Below are 19330 nucleotides of genomic sequence, written 5' to 3'. Positions count from 1 at the left end.
GCATCCACTAACTGTGCTACTGGAATACTGCTGCAGATGCAGATGGTTGCTTTTTGTATGTTTGATTGGTTAGCTTGTAATTTAATTTTTATAAACTTATGTAATGGTATAAGCCAATGAGGTACCATTGGTTTATACCATTATATAAGTTTCATGTATATATTATATTTACACTTCTATATAAACTACAGCATGTCACCACCACAGTTCTAATCTCCATCCTTCACCACAGAGTTGATCTCTTTTACCCATTTTGCCCTCCATTCTTGCCCCTTCGCTTCTGGTAGCTACTACTCTCTTCTCTTTATCTACACACTTGTTTTTGGTTGGTTTTTTTCACTTATTTTTTGTTTGTTTGTTTCTTATATCACACATATGAGTGAAATAATATGGCGTTTTTCTTTCTCTGATTTATTTAACTTGGCTTAATACCTTCAAGGACCATCCATATTGTTGTAAATGGCAAGATTTCATCTTTTTTATGGGGCCTGTTCTGTTATGTATATACCAGTCTTCTCCTTTCATACACTGGTAGTCACTTAGGTTCTTTCTATATCTTGGCTATTGTAAATAATGCTACAATGAACATAGTGGTGCATATATCTTTTCAAGTTAGTGTTTTCATATTCTTTGGACAAACACCCAGAAGTGGAATAGCTGGATCATATGATAGTACTCTTCTTAATTTTTTGAGGACTCTCCATACTGTTTTCCACAGTGGCTGCACCAATTTACATTCCCACCAACAGTGCATGAGGGTTCCTTTTATCCATATCCTTATCAACACTTCTTTCTTGTCTTTTTGGTAATAGCCTTTCTAACAGGCCTGAGGTGATATCTCGTTGTGATATTTTAAATTATTTAATTTTAATTGGAGAATAATTACTTTAAAATATTGTGATGGTTTTTGCCATACATCAACATGAACTGGTCACAGGTATACATGTGTTCCCCCGTTCTGAACTCTCCTCCCACGTCCCTCCCCACCCTATTCCTCTGGGTTGTCCCAGAGCACTGGCTTTGGTGCCCTGCTTCATTGTGATTTTGATATGTATTTTCCTAATAATTAGTGATGTTGGATCTAAGATGACTTTTGAAGCCTTGGTAGACACTTTCACCTGAAATGACTGGGCGCTAGAAATCAAGTCCTTCTTCAAAGGTATAAGTAAGAGATGCTGTGCTTTTCAAGATCAGTGAATATATTATATATTTCCAAAGTGATCATTGATTGGATTAATTGATTTGATTCCAAATTTCATCTCCTTTGTTGGACAGTTAGCTTGTCAAGGACAGAAACAATGTTTTACTCACATTTGTGTCACCTTTAGTGCATAGAGCTTTTCCATGTATAAATCAAGTATTCAATATATGTTGAATTTAATTAAACATTCATTTCCCTGAATTGTGAAAAATCCATCCTTATTAGAAAGCACTAAAACATAAATACTTCTTAAGACAGAGCATGAAATTAAGTAGACATGATCCAAGCTTTAAGTATTAAAATGTTCAGCATCAACACCTCAATAAAAAGTTCTGTTAAACATTTGAGGGGTACAGCAATGACTGTGATATAATATCTGAATGCCGATACACTACAGTTATAGAGGTAGACATGCAAAAAATGATGTTATTTTTCTTTCATTAGGAAGTATTCAGCCACTCTGAAGCACTTTTGGATGTTTCTAAAATTATCAGAGGATAAGGATTGGCTACTATTGAGAATGTTCATGAGATTGTGGTATAGACTCTTATTTTCAAACCAGTTGTCCCAAAGATCAAGACCATGCTAGCCTGCTTGGCATAGGACTACTGCTCTGCAGAATGGTGGAGAGAAGACAATTTCTACATTTGAAATAAAACCACCTTTCTGCAGGAAATCTCACCTTACCAGCAGTAATAAAGGAGAGGCCCAGAACCCTTCTTGCTCTGAGAAGTATCCTTCCTATTTGTGCTTCTCTTCCCTATGTCCTCATCACTTCTCCATCACCATCTGCCAGGGATTGTCAAGGCTAGTTCCTCATGCTCCTTATTCCAGATTAATTATTCATCCCCCAAACCACAGCTATTTCTCATACTCAGAATTCTAATCTTCAATGACTTTTCTGATTCATTATTGAACCCTCCCCATTTCCTAAGCCTCTCTGCCTCCCAAAGCTCTCCCCACGCTCCCTGGACCTCAACATTGATCCTCAGCAAATCTTTAAACTCAACAGTTTGTGAGCTACCTATTTACTCTCTTGCTCTAACAGAAACTTGTCTCTTCACAGGTGTTTCCCCAATCTTTCTTTAATCACAGGCTCTTTCACGGCTTAAACCCTTCCTACCATAAACTCAGAAGGTAGGGTAGATGATATCCTTATTTCTCTGTGCTACCTTCACATCCTTTTTCCTTTATCCTCCATAAAAGCACCCAGCTTTGATTCTCATGTCATGTGGCTATACCACCCATCATTCTACTTTGCCATAGTCATCCACCACCCTTGGGTCACTTATTTCTCAAGGATTTTACTATCTGGCTCATTGTCACTCTCTAGCGCTAATCCTATCTTAATTGTTAATGAATTCAATATACATAGTAATGATTGTTGCAATACTATAGTATTTCAGTCCATTAAATCTTTTCCTGCAATGATTTTATCTTATCTTACCTTGCACACTACCATGCTTATACTCTATACCTTATCATTGTCAATAACTGCACCCCTATGTAACTGTAAATTTATATGCCATCTAAGCACTGTCACCCCCTATCTTGATGACTGACTATCTTGTAAATCAGAATTGTAATTCTCATTGGAACTCATACTCATTGGAACTTGCAGTATTTCAATCTTATATTTTTGTTCCCCACCACTTTCAGGGCTTCTCCACTAGGTCCTAGTTTTGACTCTGATATTGATTTTCTGGAACACCTTGTATTAATCAATTTATTTCTCTATGCATCAGATTTATTAATCTATAAATTAAAGAAGTTGCTAGAAGTAATAATGGTAATAATGTTGTTGTGTTCAGTCTCTAACTCATGTCCGACTCTTTATGACCCCTTCAACTGCAGCACACCAAGCTTTCCTGTCCTCCATTATCTCCCAGAGATTGCTCAAACTTGTGTCCATTGTGTCAGTGATGCCATCCAACCATCTCATCCTCTGTCACCCACTTCTCCTCCAGCCCTCAGCTTTCCCCAGCATCAGGGTCTTTTCCAATGAATCTGCTTTTCTCATCAGGTAGGCAAATTTTTGGAGCTTCAATTTCAGCATCAGTCCTTCTGATGAATATTCAAGGTTGATTTCTTTTAAGATTAACTGGTTTGATCTCCTTGCTCCAGGGGATCTCCAAGGGACTCTCAAGAGTCTTCTCTAGCACCACAATTCAAAAGTATCAATTCTTCAGCATTCAGGTTTCTTTAAGATCCAACTCTCACATCTGTACATGACTATTGGAAAAAGCACGTGTGTGTTAGCTGCTCAGTAGTGTCCGATCTTTGCGACCCCATGGACTGTAACCCTCCAGGCTTCTCTGTCCATGGAATTCTCCAAGCAAGAATACTGGAGTGCATTGCCATTCCCTTTTCCAGAAAACTTCCCAACCCAGGGATCGAACGTTGGTCTCCTGCCCCACAGGCAGATTCTTTACCATTTGAGCTACAGGAGGCTTCATAGCTTTGACTATACGGACCTTTGTCAGCAAAGTGATGTCTCTGCTTTTTAATATGCTATCTAGTTTTGTTATAGGTTTTCTTCCAAGGAGCAAGCATCTTGTAATTTCATGGCTGCAGGCACCGTCTACAGTGATTTTGGAGCCCAAGAAAATAAGCCAGCTTTTTCACTCTCTTTCATAGTCAGTGAAGCAGAAGTAGATATTTTTTCATAATTCCCTTGCTGTTTCTATGATCCAGTGGATATTGGCAATTTGATCTCTGGTTCCTCTGCCTTTTATAAATCCAGCTTCTACATCTGAAAGTTCTTGGTTCATATAGTATTGAAGCCTACCTTGAAGGATTTTGAGAATTACCTTGCTAGTATGTGAAATGAGAACAATTGTACGGTAGTTTGAACATTCTTTGGCATTGTGTTTCTTTGAGATTGAAATGAGAACTGAAATTTTCCAGTTCTGTGGCCACTGCTGAGTTTTCCAAATTTGCTGGCATACTGAGTGCAACACTTTCACAGTACCATCTTTTAGAATTTGAGATAATTCAACTCGAATTCCATCACCTCCATTAGCTTTGTTCGTAGTAACTCTTCTTAAGGCCCACTTGACTTCACAGTCCAGTATGTCTGGCTCTAGGTGAGTGATCACACCATCATGGTTATCCAGGTCATTAAGAGCTTTTTTTTTACAGTTCTTCTGTGTATTCTTGCCACCTCTTCTTAGTATCTTCTGCTTCTGTTAGGTCCTTGCTGTTTCTGTCCTTTATTGTGCCCATCTTTGCATGAAATGTTCCCTTGGTATCTTTAATTTTCTTGAAAAGATCTCTAGTCTTTCCCATTGTGTTGATTTCCTCTATTTCTTTGCACTGTTCACTTAAGAAAGATTTCTTATATGGTCAAATTATATTGCATGCTTACCGTATGTTAAACAATATTCTAAATATTTTTATTTATTAACTCATCTAATACTTACAACAACCATTTAAGGTAGGTGCTGTTATTAGTTTTCTTCTCCACATGAGAAAATGGAGGTAGAGAGTGGATAAATACCTTGCATAATATCGGTAAGCTATTCTCTGACTTACATAATATGTGGGCTTTTTAAGGGAAAATCTCATTTGAAGGCAGTTTTTAAAATAATTCTTTTGTTATGACTTTACCTTCCAGTAACTACAAGAAAGAAGATAAAACCTGTCTTCCTTTCTAGACCTTGACTACTCTCAGGTATTATAAGATGTAATGGATATGCTTTATATTCTAGGTAAAGAAGGAGCTGTCCATTGTAACATGGTGTTGAGAGTGAGGTAAATGGGAGAGGTGAGGAATGGAAAGATTTTTTCTGTCTTAAAAAATGGAAATAAATATATAATATCAATTCATGTTCAACAAGGGGGCCTGCAAGGGCCAGTGGTATGGTTTGGGTAAGCATGGTTTTCTCTCTGCTTATAAGCAAAACAAAACACAGTTTAGTTCAGTTGCTCAGTCATGTACGACTCTTTGCCATCCCATGGACTGCATACAGCAGGCTTCCCTGTCCATCACCAACTCCCAGAGCTTACTCAAACTTAAGTCCATTGAGTCATGATGCCATCCAACTATCTCATCCTCTATAGTCCCCTTCTCCTCCCGCCTTCAATCATTCCCAGCATCAGGGTCTTTTCAAATGTGTCCGTTCTTCGCATCAGGTGGCCAAAGTATTGGAGTTTCAGCTTCAGCATCAGTCTTTCAGGGAATATTCAGGACTGATTTCCTTTAGGAGAGACTGGTTGGATCTCCTTGCAGTCCAAGGGACTCTCAAGAGTCTTCTCCAACACCACAGTTCAAAAGCGTCAATTCTTCGGTGCTCAGCTTTCTTTATAGTCCAACTCTCTCATCCATACATGACCACTGGAAAAACCAAAGCTTTGACTAGATGGACCTTTTTTAGCAAAGTAATGTCTCTGCTTTTTAATATGTTGTCTAGGTTGGTCATAGATTTTCTTCCAAGGAGCAAGTGTCTTTTAATTTCATGGCTACAGTCACCATCTACAGTGATTTGGGAGCCCCCCAAAATAAAGTCTTTCACTGTTTCCATTGTTTCTCCATCTATTTGCCATGAAGTGATGGGACCGGATGCCATGATCTTAGTTTTCTGAATGTTGAGTTTTAAGCCAACTTTTTCACTCTCTTCTTTCACTTTCATCAAGAGGCTCTTTAGTTCTTCTTTGCTTTCTGCCATAAGTGTGCTGTCATATGCATATCTGAGGTTATTGGTATTTCTCCCTGCAATCTTGATTCCAGCTTGTGCTTCATCCATTCCAGCATCTCACTTGATGTGTTCTGTATATAAGTTAAATAAGCAGGGTGACAGTATACAGCCTTGACATACTCTTTTGGAGTATGTTGGAACCAGTCTGTTGTTCCATGTCCAATTCTAACCATTGCTTCCTGACCTGCATACAGATTTCTCAAAAGGCAGGTCAGGTGGTCTGGTATTCCCATCTCTTTCAGAATTTTCCATAGTTTGTTATGATCCACACAGTGGCTTTGGTGTAGTCAATAAGGCAGAAATAGATGTTTTTCTGGAACTCTCTTGCTTTTTTGATGATCCAATAGATGCTGGCAATTTGATCTCTGGTTTCTCTGCCTTTTCAAATCCAGCTTGAACATCTGGAAGTTCACAGTTCACGTAATGCTGAAGTCTGGCTTGGAGAATTTTGAGCATTACTTTGCTAGCGTGTGAGATGAGTGCAATTGTGCAGTAGTTTAAATGTTCTTTGGCATTGCCTTTCTTTTGGATTGGAATGAAAACTGAATTTTTCCCATCCTGTGGCCACTGCTGAGTTTTCCAAGTTTGCTGGCATATTGAGTGCAGCACGTTCACAGCATCATCTTTTAGGATTTAAATAGCTCAACTGGAATTCCATCATCTCCTCTAGCTTTGTTCGTGGTGATGCTTCCTAAGGCCCACTTGACTTTGCATTCCAGGATGTCTGGCTCTAGGTGAGTGATCACACCATTGTGGTTATCTGGGTGATGAAGATTTTTTGTGAGTTCTTCTGTGTATTCTTGCCATCTCTTCTTAATATCTTCTGCTTCTGTTTGGTCCATACTATTTCTTTCCTTTATTTTGCCCATCATTGCATGAAATGTTCCTTTAGTATCTCTAATTTTCTTGAAGAGATCTCTAGTTTTTCCCATTCTGGTATTTTCCTCTATTTCTTCACATTGATCACTTAGGAAGGCTTTCTTATCTCTCCTTGGTATTCTTTGGAACTCTCACTTTGGAAGTTACTTTAGTTTGCAACATTTGTCTGTGCCCACACATTTGAGGGGCATACTCATTTTCATAAGTAACAATGGCTTCCAACAAAAGTAATCCTCAATCAAGTATAGTGGAGCAAATCTTTTTAAAGCATATACCTCATGGAGAAGAGGCTAAGCATGTATAATATATTTCAAAAAAATCCAAGTTATTCTGAATCGTCTTTCTGAGGGTTCAAACCAGATAGTCAAAGAGAATAGGTCTCACTTATTCATGTATCTATGTATAGTCGCAGTTCTTTTGCTTCATTTTCACTGCCATTATCCCAGTTTGGGCTTTCATCATTTCTTACTGAGATGATTATAATTTCTTCCTACCTGATTGCTCTGCTTTCAGTTTCTTCCCTCTCCATTCCATTTACCATAGGTAACTAGAATAATCCTTCTCTTAGGTTGAACCAAAGGAAATTGCTATTTTGGTATTTTTGACTAGCAAAAAAAAAAATATATCAGTTTCATATAGTTCAACCTTATATAACATAGGTACAATCGTGCCATTCCTTAATTTATAGTTTCTGCATGGTTCTATACTGTATTTATGAAAAAGTTCAAACTCCTCAGAGAAATATTTAGGAGCACGCTTTGTTAACAAAAAACCTTGAACTTGATGGCCTGACCAGGATTTGAAAACTCGAATGCTTACAGGGATCCGTGAATCGTGTAATTGTTCGAAATGACTTAGAGTGAGTCCTGGGAATGGTTCTCATGGGGGTGTGCTGATTGTGAGGCAACATATTTTCTCTGCAGGAGCATCTCCAGTAGATTGCTTCAATGGTTCCCTATTTCTCATCTTCTAGAAAAATCTGAAAACCTAGCGTTTTAACAGAAATAGTTTGATTTTTCAATATTAATAGCAAATATGAATGTAGCATGTATTATGGGCTATATATTAAGTTCTTTTCAATGTAGTCAGCTAATTAAAGATTTTAATAACCATTGTGCAGTTAAAGCATAACCCATCTATGAACAAAATCTGACCTGGAAAATTCCAGTTCCTGGCTTCTTCCAGACAATTCTGCCAGCATATTAAACTACACCCCATCTCAGAACAAATCAGTCACATATATGCCTCAGAATTTTTGCTCCTGTGATGTCCTCTACATTGAATTCCTTTTACCTTATCTCCTCACTTTAGCTGAGACCAGCAATTTTCTATTCATTGGATAAATTCATGGGTCTTCTTTTGTAACTTTTTTGATTTCCTTTCTAGTCTTGTTTCTTCCTTTCTTCCATTCTACTTTTCCCCATTTTTTTCCCTCAGCACACAGCTCACATAACAGTAGGCATTCAAAACTGTTTACTAAATACGTAAATGACTATTCTAGAGAATTGTATTTAAAGCCTATTTATTTATTTAAAATGTTTAAATTTTATATTGACTTATAGTTGATTAACAATGTTGTGTTAGTTTCAAGTGTGCAGGAAAGTGATTCAGTTATACATATACATGTATTTATTCATTTTTAAATTCTTTTCTCCTTTAGGTTATTACAAAATATTGAGGAGAGTTCCCTGTGCTCTCCAGTATGTCCTTGTTGATTATGATTTTAAATATAACATTGTGTACTTGTCAATCTCAAACTCTCAATCTATGCCTCACTCTTCAGACTTATTCCATGGTAAGTATAAGTTCATTCTCTAGGTTTGTGAGTCTGTTTCGTTTTTGTAAATATATATATACACACACACACACACACAAACTCTATACCTTCTTTATCTATTCGTCTGCTGATGGACATTTAGGTTGCTTCCATGTCTTGGCAATTGTAAACAGCACTGCAATGAATATTGGGGTGCATGTGTCCTTTTGAACCATGTTTTTCTCCAGATATATGTGCAGGATTAGGATTGCTGGGTCATTGGTAGCTCTATTTTTAGTTTTTTAAGGAATCCCCATACTATTTTCCATACTGGCTGTCCAATTTACATTTTTAGCAACAGTGTAAGAGGGTTCCCTTTTTTCCACACCTTCTGTAGCATTTATTGTTTGTAAATATTTTGATGATGGCCATTCTGGCTGGCATGAGGTGATATCTCATTGTAGTTTGATTTTCATTTCTATAATAATTAGTGATGGTTGAGTAGCTTTTCATGTGCCTCTTGGCCATCTATATGTCTTCTTTGGAGAAATGTCCATGCATTGTTTGATTTTTTTTTTTTTAATTGAGCTGCATGAGCTGTTTGTAAATTTTGGGCAATAATTCTTTGCTGGTTGCATCATTTGCAAATATTTTCACCTGTTCTGTGGGTTGTCTTTTTGTTTTGTTTATGGTTTTCATTGCTGTTCATAAGCATTTGAGTTTAATTAAGTCGTGTTTGTTTAATTTTGTTTTTTATTTCCATTACTTTAAGAGATGGCTTGAAAAAGCTATTGCTGTGATTTATGTCAAAGAGTATTTTGCCTATTTTTTCCTCTAAGGGTATTATATCTGTTCCTGCACTTAGGTCTTTAATCCATTTTGAGTTTATTTTTGTGTGTAGTGTTAAAGAATGTTCTGATTTTTTTTTTTTTTACATGTAGCTGTCCAGTTTTCACAGTACCATTTATTGAAGCGATTGTCTTTTCTCCATTGTACAGTCTTTCCTCCTTTGTCAGAGATTAGATGACTATAGATATGTGGGTTTATCTCTGGAATTTATATCCTGTTTCTTTGATCTATATTTCTGTTTTTATAACAATACCATACTATTTTGATGACTATAACTTTGTAATATAGTCTGAAGTCAGAGACTCAATTCCTCCAGCTGTGTTACCCTTTCTCAAGACTGCTTTGGCTATTCAGGGTCTTTTGTGTTTCCATACAAATTTTAAGACTTTTTATTCTAATTCTGTAAAAAATACCATTGGTAATTTGATAAGGAGTGCACTGAATCTGTAAATTGCCTTGAGTAGTATCATCATTTTGAAAAAGTTTGTTCTTCTAAACCAAGAACTTGGTATATCTTTCCATCTTTGTGTCATCTTTATTTCTTTCCAAAATCTTACTTTTTAGAGTCTGTATATTTTCTTTCCTTAGGTGGGTTTATTTCTGTGTATTTTATTCCTTTTGATGTGATGGTAAATGGGATTGTTTCTTTAATTTCTATTTCTGATATTTTGTTGTTAGTGTGTAGACATGCAACAGATTTTTATCTATTAATTCTGTATCCTGAAACATTACTGAATTCGTCAATGAGCTCTTGTAGTTTCCTGCTAAAATCTTTAGGATTTTCTATGTATATTATCATGTCATCAGCAAACAGTGACAGTTTTACTTTTTCTTTTTCAGTTTGGATCTTTTGTTTCTTTTTCTTCTCTGATTTCCATAACTAAGACTTCCAAAACTATGTTGAATAAAAGTGGTGAGAGTGGACATCCTTGTCTTGTTCTTGATTGTAGAGCAAATACTTTTAATTTTCACATTGAATGTGATCTTTACTGTAGGTTTTTCATATATGGTCTTTATTATTTTGAGTCTTTTCCCTCTGTGTTCACACTCTGGAGAGTTTTTATCATAAATGGATGTTGAATTTTGTCAAAAGTATTTTCTGTATTGAGATAATCATATGGTTTTTATTCTTCAATTTGTCCATATGGTGTATGACATTGATCTATGGATATTGAAAAATCCTCACTTCCTTGGGTTAAACCCCACTTGATCACAGTGTATGATTTTTTTTTTTTTTTTGGTATATGATCTTTTTAATGTATTGTTGGATTTGGCTTGCTAGTATTTTGTTGAGGAATTTTGTATCTATGTTTATCAGTGATATTGGCCTGTGATTTTCTTTTCTTGTGGTACCTTTATCTGGTTTTGGTGTCAGGGGGATGATGGCCTCATAGAATGAGTTTAGGACCATTCTTTCCTCTATAATTTTTTGGAAGAGTTTCAGAAATATGAGCTTTTTAATCACAGTTTTAATTTCAGTACCTGTGATTGGTATGTTCATATTTTCTATTTATTTCTGGTTCAGGCTTGGAAGATTGTACATTTCTAAGAATTTGTCCATTTCTTCTAGTTTGCCCATTTTTTTGGCATATAGTTGCTTGTAGTAGTATCTTATGATCCCTTTAATTGCTTTTTATAGAGCATTTCATCCAAAAGCAGTAGAATACACATTCTTCTCAAGTGTGCATGGAACATTCTCCAGGATTGATTACATGCTGGGCCACAAAGTGAGCCTCAGCAAATTTAGGAAAATTGGAATCATATCAATCATCTTTCTGACCACAACATTCTAAGATTAGAAATCAACTACAAGAAAAAAACTGTAAAAAACACAGACACGTGGAGGTTAAACAGTATTGCTAAACATCTGGTGGGTCACTGAAGAAATCAAAAAGGAAATAATAGAGTTTTGCCAAGGGAACACACTGGTCATAGCAAACACCCTCTTCCAACAACACAAGAGAAGACTCTACACGTGGACATCACCAGATGGTCAACACCGAAATAAGATTGATTATATTCTTTGCAGCCAAAGATGGAGAAGCTCTATACAGTCTGCATAAACAAGACCAGGGGCTGACTGTGGCTCAGATCATGAACTCTTTATTGCCAAATTCATACTGAAATTGAAGAAAGTGGGGAAAACCCCTAGACTACTTAGGTATGACCTAAATCAAATCCCTTATTACTACACAGTGGAAGTGAGAAATAGGTTTAAGGGACTAGATCTGATAGACAGAGTGCCTGATGAACTATGGATGGAGGTTCGTGACTTTGTACAGGAGACAGGAATGAAGACCATCCCCAAGAAAAAGAAATGCAAAAAAGCAAAATGGCTGTCTGAGGAGCCCTTACAGATAGCTGTGAAAGACAGGAAGTGAAAAGCAAAGGAGAAGAGGAAAGATATACCCATTTGAATGCAGAGTTCCAAAGAATAGCAAGGAGAGATAAGAAAGCCTTCCTCAGCGATCAATGGAAAGAAATAGAGGAAAACAATAGAATGGGAAAGACTAGAGACCTCTTCAAGAAAATTAGAGATACCAAGGGAACATTTCATGCAAAGATGGGCTCAATAAAGGACAGAAATGGTATGGACCTAACAGAAGCAGAAGATATTAAGAAGAGATGGCAAGAATACACTTCAATATTGTAAAGTAATTAGCCCCCAACTAAAATAAATAAATTTATTTTAAAAAAAATGAATACACAGAACTGTACAGAAAAGATCTTCACTACCCAGATAATCACAATGGTGTGATCACTCACCTAGAACCAGGCATCCTGAAATGTGAAGTCAAGTGGGCCTTAGAAAGCATCACTATGAACAAAGCTAGTGGAGGTGATGGAATTCCAGTTGAGCTATTTCAAATCCTGAAAGATGATGCTGTGAAAGTGCTGCACTCGATATACCAGCAAATATGGAAAACTCAGCAGTGGCCACAGGACTGGAAAAGATCAGATTTCATTCCAATCCCAAAGAAAGGCAATGCCAAATAATACTCAAACTACTTCACAGTTGCACTCATCTCACACACTAGTAAAGTAATGCTCAAAATTCTCCAAGGCAGGCTTCAGCATTGCGTGAACCATGAACCTCCAGATGTTCAAGCTGGTTTTAGAAAAAGCAGAGGAACCAGAGATCAAATTGCCAACATCTGCTGGATCATCAAAAAAGCACAGGAGTTCCAGAAAAACGTCTACTTCTGCTTTATTGACTATGCCAAAGCCTTTGACTGTGTGGATCACAATAAACTGTGGAAAATTCTGAAAGAGATAGGAATACCAGACCACCTGACCTGCCTCTTGAGGAATCTGTATGCAGATCTGGAAGCAACAGTTAGAACTGGACATGGAGCAACAGACTGGTTCCAGATAGGAAAAGGAGTACGTCGAGGCTGTATATTGTCACCCTGCTTATTTAACTTATATTCAGAGTACATCATGAGAACACTGGGCTGGAGGAAGCACAAGGTGGAATCAAGATTGCTGGGGAAATATCAATAACCTCAGATATGCAGATGACACCATGTTATTGCAGAAAGTGAAGAACTAAAGAGCCTCTTGATGAAAGTGTGAGAGGAGAGTGAAAAAGTTGGCTTAAAGCTCAACATTCAGAAAGGTAGGATCATGGCATCCAGTCTCATTACTTCATGGAAGATAGATGGGCAAACAGTGGAAACAGTAGCTGGCTTTATTTTTCTGGGCTCCCAAATCACTGCAGATGGTGATTGCAGACATGAAATTAAAAGACACTTACTCCTTGAAAGGAAAGTTATGACCAACCTAGATAGCATATTAAAAAGCAGAGACATTACTTTGCCAACAAAGATCCATCTAGTCAAGGCTATGGTTTTTCCAGTGGTCATGTATGGATGTGAGAGTTGGACTATAAAGAATGCTGAGCTCCGAAGAATTGATGCTTTTGAACTGTGGTGTTAGAGAAGACTCTTGAGAGTCCCTTGGACTGCAAGGAGATCCAAGCATTCCATCCCAAAGGAGATCAGTCCTTGGTGTTCATTGGAAGGACTGATGTTGAAGCTGAAACTCCAATACTTTGGCCACCTGATGCGAAGAGCTGACTCATTTGAAAAGACTCTGATGCTGGGAAAGATTGAGGGCAGGAGGAGAAGGGGATGACAGAGGATGAGATGGTTGGATGGCATCATCGACTCCATGGACATGGGTTTGGGTGTACTCCGGGAGTTGGTGATGGACAGGGAGGCCTGGCGTGCTGCGGTTCATGGGGTCGCAAAGATTCGGACACAACTGTGCGACTGAACTCACCTGAACTGAACTGAGGAGAAACAAAACCCAAAGTTAGTAGGTAGTAAGTCATAAAAATCGAGCAGAAATTAATGAAGTAAAAAAACAAGCAAACAATAGAAAATATCAGTGAAGCTAAAAGTTGGTTCTTTGAAATGATAAACAAAATTGACACACCTTTACCCATATTCATCAAGGAAAAAAGGTTGAGGGCTCTAATCAATGCAATTAGAAATGAAAAACATAAAGCCCATTTATTTTTTGACAAACATGTACAGCCATGTGTTATGCCAGACAGTGTTTCAAAAGAGTCTAAAATGCTTTTGTTAAAACCAGAAATAATATAAAGTTTCCAGATTTATACTTTGCCAAAGCACCAGTGTCATATAACTTTATTATTTGCCTAAAACACCCTGAGGCTGGGAAAGATTGAAGGTGGGAGGAGAAGGGGATGACAGAGGATGAGATGGTTAGACGGCATCACTAACTCAATGGACATGAGTTGGTGATGGACAGGGAGGCCTGGTGTCCTGCGGTTCATGGGGTTGCAAAGAGTCGGACACAGCTGAGCGACTGAACTGAACTGAACTGAAACTTTTTGCAAGGATCTAGTTCCTTGGTGCTTCTATCATAAACCCAAAGAATACTGGATTTTGTTACATCTAGAAAATGACAGTTAGGTAGCAAGATGTAATTTCTGAAAGCTAATCCTTTCCAAACGTTCTACTGGCTTTGTTTGGCAGCAGCTTTTCTAGCTATATACACAAAAACAGGGAGAGTGAATTGCAATCAAGTTGCTTACTGAATGCTACATGACAGGCTAGTGGTAGAGTTTAATAAAATATTTTCTGCTTTAATACACACACACACACACACACACACACATGCATGTACACACAAACAAGTTACCATGAGAGAAAAATAAGGCAAAGAGTAAACAATGATAAAGACATCACAATAACTGGGAATGGGGTTATTTAAAACACATAAACACACATTTCTCTTATCAGTGTCTGATATCACAGGTGGTGCTAGAGGTAAAGAATCCACCTGCCAATGCAGGAGATTCAAGAGATGTGTGTTCGATTCCTGGATTGGGAAGATCCCCTGGAAGAGGAAATGGTAACCTACTCCAGTATTCTTGCTTGGAAAATTCCGTGGACATAGGGACCTGGCAGGCTACAATCTATAGGGTCTCAAAGAGTTGAACACGACTGAGCAACTGAACACATACCTCAAATGTTAATGAAGTCAGTCTAGCTCTGTATTCATTTCTAGTGTTTGATAGCAACTTATCACAGATCTAGTGATAACACTTATTTCTTTAACAACACATATTTATTATCTCACAGTTTCCAGGGTCAGGAATCTGCATGTGGTTTATCTGGGTTTTCCGCTCAGATCTTACGATGCTGTAAGCAAGTTGCTGGCTGGGGGGGGCTGCATTATCATCTGGAAGCTTGGTAGCAGTGGAATCCACCTCCAAGCTTGTCGAGGCTGTTCGCAGAAATCATTTCCTCGCATCTCTATGACTGAGGGCCCTAGCATTTTGCTGACTGTTGGCTGGAGGCTGTGCTCAGATCCTGGAGGCCACCCACAGTTTCTGCTACACAGACCTCTCCAGTGTCATGTAGTCCCTAGGGAGAGTTTCTCTCCCTACAAAGACCCAGTCCCCTTTCCAATGTCTTAGGCCTGGCTAGTTCTGCCCCATGCAGGGGTAGTTTCCCCTTTGATTAACTGAAAATCAACTGAGTTGAGAAATGAATTTTATTCATAAAAGTCTTCTCTTTTGTCATATTCTATTGACTAGAAGCAAGTCACAGGTGTTCATGGGCTGAATTATATGCCCTCTCGCTTCACTCTCTTCTCCAAAATTTATATGTTGAATTCTTTAGCTTTCAGTACCTCAGATTGTGACTATATTTAGAGATAGGACCTTTAAAGAGGGTAATTAAGCCTCTCCCTTCACTCTCTTCTTCAAAATTTATATGTTGAATTCTTCAGCTTTCTGTACCTCAGATTGTGACTATATTTAGAGAAAGGACTTTTAAAGAGGGTAATTAAGCCTAAATGAGGTCACTGGGAGGAAAGAAAGTGAAAGTGAAAGTGCTCAATTATTTCCAACTCTGAGACCTCATGGACTGTGGCTTGCCAGGCTCCTCTGTTCATGGGGATTCTCCAGGCAAGAATACTGGAGTGGGTTGCCATTTCCTTCTCCAGGGGATCTTCCCAACCCAGGGATTGAACCCAGGTCTCCTGCATTGCTAGGAGTCTCTTTACCCTCTCAGCCACCAGGGAATCTCATTGGGTGGAGGGGGCAGGGGGCTAATCCAGTGATTAACGTCCTTAGAAGAAGAGGATATTAGAACACAAACATGTAGAGGAAAGACTTACAGACAGAGAAGATGGCCATCTACAATGCAAGGAGAAGGCTCAGAAGAAATCAATTTTTGATCAATATCTTGGTCTCAGATTTATAATCTCCAGGAATTTTGAAAAAAAGTATTTTGTTTAAGCCACCCAGTTTATGTTTTGTTGTTTTTTTTTTCATTTTTTTCCCCAGGTGCATCTCTATCAAATGAATACAAAGATCCCACCCAAAGTGAAACGGCACTGGTGGAGGTGGGGTGGGGGTCAAAGTACATACAGGGCATGAACACCAGAGGGCAGAAATCATGGGAGCCATCCTAGGATCTACCCTCTACAAGCTATAACCCCAAATACCCTATTCCAGGGAAGAAGGGATACAGTAGACTTTATACATCAATTTTGGAATCTCCTTTGCTTTCTGGAACATGGAGGATTTCACTTCTCTACCCTTTTAAAGCCAATAAATGTGAGCAAAATTGTCCAATGTCACTTCCAGGATTTAATGGTTCAGTTCTGTCATTTCCCCTGCTGGTACAAACCTCAAGACTTCTTGTTGCAGTGGTAGCATTTTAATATGGTGAATCTCCACCAGTTTGGGTTCTTGAATATTTATCAAGAACAAAGCTTCGCCTACCAACCCACACTAAACATATTCCATGAGCAAGAAATAAAACTGTTACTATAAAGCTACTGACATTTTGGGACTGTTTGTTATAACACTATAATCTAGCCTAACCTAGTAGACAATTGAGATGAAGTAAAGTTTTACACTGTTACTGAATTGTGGGAGTTAAAATGACTAAACAGTGAAAACCGAAGTATTTGCACAAACTTGTGCAAAATTGAGGAGTGAAGTGGCCATCTCATTTACACCCTAGGAATTGCTATCAGAAGGTATATACCATTGATACTGATGAAAAAGTTAACTGGAGTTCAGATAAAAACTTAGTCCTGCTTCCCCAAAAGATTCCTCTGATCAATAGTCTAGAAAAGCAAACTAATCTTCCAAGTCATCAGGTTCTATGATAGAACTACATCTAACTTTCTAATATTGTAATAGAAGGAAATTGTATAAGATTGTCTGAGAAAATTCTCCAAAGCTTTGAAATGAGTAATCCTCAAGGTGAATTAAAATTCTGTACCATATTGCCTCAAGCTTACTTTTCATTTCACCTTTTTCTCCTATCTCTGTCTCCCTCTCTTTCACTCTCTCTTTATTCCCAGTCCTCTTAAGTATTTTTTTTTTCATTTTTTTACAGTGATTTTGTTCTAAATGGAACACTGGAAACATGATCGTGTCAATCTTTTTTTTTTCCTGGTTTGAGATCAAGAAAAGATAAACTTAAGGAGGACCTGAAAGGGTGTGTTTTTGTTTAACTGTGAAAAGGAGTTGCAGTGATACATAGCTGAAACAAAGGGACGAGCTGGAATGGTGGCAGACAGATCTATTCTTTGGAGTCATCTCTGCTTTACTGTGCAGTGTTATCATCAGATAAATGCTTTCAGGCAGCAATTCTTTAGCTCAGATAAAAGGAAGTGTGGCTATCCTGTCTAATGGGAGGGAAGTCATGTAATTTATCCACTTTTGGCAAGTGACATCACAGTATGTCAAATTCTGTAGCCTACCCTCTTTGTGAGAAGCAGTTCACTTTCTCTTTCTAGTCCATCATGCCTACTGAAACGTTCCTTGGAAGTGTCAAAGCCACCTGGAAAAGATCAATCTTTGTTGATTAGGAAACTTTGACAAAGAAGAGATGTGAGGAAACTTGGAGAAGAAAGAATAGGTTAGATAGCATGCTACATAAAAAAAAGATCAGTTACCTCTGTCAATATTTCTCATATATACCTACATATATCTATATAAAATATATACAAGTTTGGTTTATATTTATATAACTATGTTTATATTGTGGGATTATATATATATATTATATATATATATATATATTTGCTTATTGATTATATATAATTATTTAGCAGAGTCAGACCAGTAACCGTTTGGTTACTGTGGAGACCAAAGTGGAGCTTGGGGAAAATAAGAATTTTGATTTTTGAATTAACATTTTGCTACCATTCTTGAATTTTTAAAAATTTTCTTAAATTACTTTAATTAGAAGTATTTAACACCTACTGTGAAATGAGTTTGATTATGTCTAGACAAGCACAGAATTTTTAATGTGTGCTTCTTTGTTACCCCACAGATGTGTCTATTTTCCAACTTTTTCAAAGAGAAAAGCTCTGAAAGCATGCAGTCCATTTCCTGAACATTGACAAGAAACAGAGTATTGTGTTTCATTTGTGCATATTTATGTTCTTAAAGTTTGAGTAAACAAATAAATGGGTCAAGTGAAACCAGGGGGAAGGCCAAGGGGAAAAAAAAAAGAGCAATGAGATTATCTCTATATATGATGAATCTACGTATTTTAGGGTTTCTGTGTGTATGTATGTGTGGGCTACTCTCGGTTTAGGTAATAGAACAGAAATAAAATGGAAATTATCAAAAAATGACCTGTAAATTTAAAACTAGCTTTTAAATGCTTGATTAACTAAGACAAGTGATTAGTTTTAGCTTCATTAGTTTTAAAGCATTCTTTAGGTAAAGTGCTTTTAAAACTTTGAACTATGAACTGTTTTTATTTAGAAAGTCATGTGTAGTATAATTCATGATATTGTTTCCCATTCTTCTCAGGCTTAATGACTTACGTATTGAAAGAGAATTAAGTGATTTTGATAGTAATATTACTGAACTGTATCAGTTCAGTTCAGTTCAGTCACTCAGTTGTGTCTGACAAGTCTTTGTGACCTAATGGACTGCAGCATGCCAGGCTTCCCTGTCCATCACCAACTCCGGGAGTTTACTCAAACTCTTGTCCTTCCAGTCGGTGATGCCATCCAACCATCTCACCCTCTGTAGTCCTTTTCTTCTCCTGCCTTCAATCTTGCCCAGCATCAGGGTCTGTTCCAATGAGTCAGTTCTTCTCATCAGGTGGCCAAAGTATTGCAGTTTAGCTTCAGCATCAGTCCTTCCAATGAATTTTCAGGACTGATTTCCTTTAGGATGGACTGGCTGGATCTCCTTGCAATACAAGGGACTCTCAAGAGTCTTCTCCAACACCACAGTTCAAAACCATCAATTCTTCGGCGCTCAGCTTTCTTTATAGTCCAACTCTCACATCCATACATGACTACTGGAAAAACCAAAGCTTTGACTAGATGGACCTTTGTTGGCAAAAGTAATACCTCTACTTTTTAAATATGCTCTCTAGCTCTTTTTCCAAGGAGCAATTTTCTTTTATTTTCATGGCTGCAGTCACC

At 37.6% G+C, this 19330-nt stretch overlaps 1 long non-coding RNA gene across 5 annotated transcripts in view; it reads left to right on the top strand.

The window, feature by feature from the left end:
* The window catches only part of LOC145506337 (uncharacterized), a 788916-nt gene that overhangs the window by 265071 nt on the left and 504515 nt on the right, over positions 1 to 19330 (top strand). For 2 of the 5 annotated variants that reach the window (XR_014053773.1, XR_014053774.1), the window contains 2 exons: positions 4818 to 4874; positions 8438 to 8572. The exons of 1 other annotated variant lie outside the window; for it this stretch is intronic. This is a non-coding gene — a long non-coding RNA (uncharacterized LOC145506337). Of the gene's footprint in view, positions 1 to 4817; positions 4875 to 4911; positions 4968 to 8437; positions 8573 to 19330 lie in introns of all 5 variants that reach the window. 2 more of the 5 variants (XR_014053777.1, XR_014053775.1) reach the window with 2 other exon arrangements.

Source organism: Giraffa tippelskirchi, chromosome 5, assembly GCF_054371585.1.
Source record: "Giraffa tippelskirchi isolate mGirTip1 chromosome 5, T2T-mGirTip1v1.2.pri, whole genome shotgun sequence".
NCBI classification, from domain to species: domain Eukaryota; kingdom Metazoa; phylum Chordata; class Mammalia; order Artiodactyla; family Giraffidae; genus Giraffa; species Giraffa tippelskirchi.
This window is presented reverse-complemented; position numbering and strand designations above follow the sequence as displayed.